The sequence below is a fragment of the Cynara cardunculus genome (assembly GCF_001531365.2).
Source record: "Cynara cardunculus var. scolymus isolate 2C chromosome LG 5, CcrdV1, whole genome shotgun sequence".
NCBI lineage: Eukaryota > Viridiplantae > Streptophyta > Magnoliopsida > Asterales > Asteraceae > Cynara > Cynara cardunculus.
Window position 1 is genome coordinate 25,636,644 of NC_037532.1, and position 4,103 is coordinate 25,640,746.

Here is a 4,103-nt window from a genome sequence, read left to right on the forward strand (position 1 = left end):
CCATCTTTTTCTTTTTCTTCTCCTTCTTCGCCTCCTTCCCCTCCTTTCCTTTGCTGGAGCACCCGTCCTCTGCAACTAGAGCCAGAGGGCCACCTAGATTCCTCTTCATTTGAATAACTTGGGACTCTTGACTCTTGAGAGATCCAAACAACTCTTCTAACGTCCATGTCTCGAGATCTAGGATGGCCTTCATGGACACTGAAATAGTCGACCATTCATCCCAAGGCTCTTCAAAAACAGTGAGTTGTTCTCCTCTGTGGTTCTGGGGATACCATACCTTTTRCARTTGCTAATCAGCGTGTTTAGCCTAGCGTATGTATCCGTAAGAGACTCACCTTCTTTGTCCTTGAAGTTGTAGTATTCATCGATGCAAATCGAACGATTGTTCTTTAGCGTCTTCCTTCCACCTTCGATTAATTTCTCCAGTTCTGTCCATATGTCCATGGACAGTTGACAGTGATCGATGCATTTGAAGATGTCGTTAAGAATAGCCATGATTAACAATCGTTTACATTTGTTCCCTAATTCGACGATTACCTTGTCTTCATCACTCCAGTTTGCTTCGGGTCGAGGCTCGTAATGCTCAGGTATTTCTGGGGTAGTTTGAGTTGCAGGAACTCTTGGAATGAGGTTCATTGGAACATAAGGAGGATTGTACAGGAATTCRCAAATCCTAGGATGAATAMCCTCAAGAAAACTCACCATTCGGATTTTCCATTGRGGAAATTCCTCACGAATGAGCGTGGGTGGTTTAGACTGTGAACCCGTACTCATGAAGGAAGCATTGGCCGTATTCGCCATTGATTGAAGAAGAATCAAAAGATTATAGGAGAAAATTGATAAAACAGTGAAAAACAGAGTAAACTTGGAGAAGAAGATTGTGTTCTAGAGTCAACAAAGGATGAATACCAAGAACAGAAATAATCAAATTAAAATTTGATTCCTGCTCTTATACCAATTGTTGGATCGAATAACTCAATTCTTGGTACTAAAACTTACTTGAATGATCGGTTTGACAGTAGTAGAGCAGCAGAAACAATATTGATCAAACAGGTAGAAACAGTAAGAACAYRATGAARAACAAATAAAGAACACAAAGAGAATTGCTTCAAATGATTTTCAATTGATTGAAAATGTCGACGATTACAAATCTGGAAGCACATGAAATACAAAGGCCTACACTGCTATTTATACAAGCAAATAACCGTTTTTTGACACGACCTAAAGCAATTAAATCTAAGTCGTTCATCTGAAACAGATTACAGACAATATCACGTGGAAGACACGAGCAGCTAAAAGACCTAAGTAAAACTAGCTAAAGATAATCTACACAGAAGACTAGCTGTAGACTCTCTGTGAAACATCACAGAGGCTCTGCTGGATATGACTTGAAGCGTATGTTGCAGAGGAACATCTTTCAGAACCTCTGTGAGACAAGACAGAGGTTCTGTCGTCTTTGTCTTGTAACATTGTCTTGGCAGAGGACAAGTTTCCAGAACCTCTGTGCATGAAGACAGAGGTTCTGTTACTTTAACCTTGTACRAAAGAGCTTCTTCTGATGATTGTCCTCTGAGGTCTTCTGTAACAGATCAGCTTCTGTCAATACTTGCTGTTTTACTTTTTCTATACTTTTACATTAAAGAAATGAGAGCTAACAAACATATTGTATTTATTGCTTCTTTCCATTTTGTTATGTAGGATTTTGCTTGGTGATCGCATTTTTCTTCCCAAGTGATATGCTTTCATGTTCAACTTAAATACTTAGTGATACTGTTCAAACTACGATATGATTTGACGACACATTTGCTTGATGACTATGTGGTCCAAGGTTTGATCTCCGTTGATCTGACCTAGATAACATATGCGAAAGAATTTCTCCTCATGGAGCTTACTATACAATTGGACAAGATATTGCAAGTCGGTTTATCCTCAAGAGCTCAACAACTTGTCATGGAGGGCTTCAATTGGTGCCACTTTGTGAGCCTTATTTATAAATGAATACCACGATCATTTTATGATGTGAGAGTAGAATAAAGATGAGATTTCTTAGAGAGAGTAACCCGACTCCCAATTGCATATATACATATATTAATTTAGAGGATATTGTTCTAGTGTAGAAGATTGTCATGGAATCGTACATTTGGTTCAATTTGTCTAGTCTCATTGTATGTTGTGGTTTTCTGAATTGGATAATAAATGGTACCAAAGAGAAAGTTACTAGAAAAAGAAGGGTTTTATAGGGTTTTTAAGAAAAAACCCATGCAAAAAGGTGGTGCCTTTTTGCAAGGTTCTTTAAAGCAAACCATGTAAAAATACACTACCGTTTTACATAATTCATTGACCAACACGTTTCCAAATACCATGTAAATATTGATTTTTTACTCTCTTCAAATATCGTGTACAAAGGTGCATGCCTCTTTTTACATGGTATATTTTTATACAGTTGTAAAGTCGTATAAAAAGGCATTATAATAAATTGGATTTACGGGACATAAAAAGATTCTAAGTGTCCTAATTGACTGATTTATAAGACTTAAGTTTATAGGATAAAAAAATGTCAAATCTGAAGTTTTACAATAAGTTTATAGAATGTTTTTTACATTCTAACAAGTTTTTAGGATTTTTTTTTTAAATAAAACTTTTTCTTGATATAACACTATTTGAAAAAAAATTAGAAAAACAAGTCGAAAAGATGTGTTGATGACATTTTCTTAAAAACATCTTATAAAATAGCTAGCTAATACTAACATTCTATTTTTAAAATATCTTAAAAGGCTTGTTAAGACACACACAAACGTCCTATAAACTTACTGTAACAATTTTAGATAATACACTATCAAGACATTTAAACATTTTTTGCGTCATATAAATCCACTTTTGGTGTAATAAGACTAAGGGGTCGTTTACCGGTAAGCGCTTAATGGTAAAATTCAACTATATATCTTATTTATTGGGCAAGATTTTAGTCTACCAAAACGAAATCGTATGAAACAATTTACCCAGTAAGCGCTGACCGTGGAAAGAGTCGCCGTCATCACTTACCGGATAAGACTCTCGGTTCGTGCCTTCGCTTTTACCAGGTAAGATTCTTGATCTTTGTCATATTTATCCGGTAAAAGAATGTGACTTGATAAGCACTTACCGAAATAAACATTTGGTAAACGACCCCTAATTTCAACCATATAAACTGTTTATCTTACTACTAATTCTAGCTTAGCTGTAATAAAAGTAGGAAGATAATGGAGACTTCAAAAATGCTATCATCCTCTCAATACCAAGAGATATAAAGCCCACGTGAAATTCATTAATTGGTGGTCGGTTGGAAGAACAGTGTGATATAAGGAGGGGATATGACATGATAGTTTGGCATCAATATTTCAATTCTTGTTTATGATGGTACAAGAGTTATACCATACAAAAGGAAGCCTTACTCTAATCAACCCATCCACTTTAATGGTCCCCTTCAATTAATTTTTCTGAAAGAATATAATATAATATTATATGTTAACCAATTTTCTAAATTTATGTCGTGAATAGTGTTTGGAATATTTAAGAAAGAAGGGACGGACATCGGGGCATGCTCAGATAAAACTGATGGACGTGGAACCCTCTTAAATATTTTTTTTATAGCATTCATCATGTAGACATGAAGAAGAAGATAATTTGCAATAAAAAAGAATTATAGTGAATGTTGTACATGTCGTTTAACGCATATCAAAGATTAATTTTGGAAAGCAAGCTGAACTTGAATCGAGTATATATATATATATATATATATATATATATATATATATATATATATATATATATATATATATGGGTTGGTTCAAATGTTAACAAGATGATTGTGTTAACTTTGTTAACCAATCTTAACCATTGATTCTTACAATAAACTGTTGTGATTAATCATGATAAAAAATTAATTTTTTAAATTTACAATTTCAAAAAACATATGTGAACAAAGGGGAAAAAAATATTTAGGTAAATTTTTTATGTGACTCCCATATCATTAATTGAGAGTTACAAAATCAAAAAATCTCATTATTTTTGTTAATTTAAGAACCATATGAACACACACACACATACACACACACACACACACA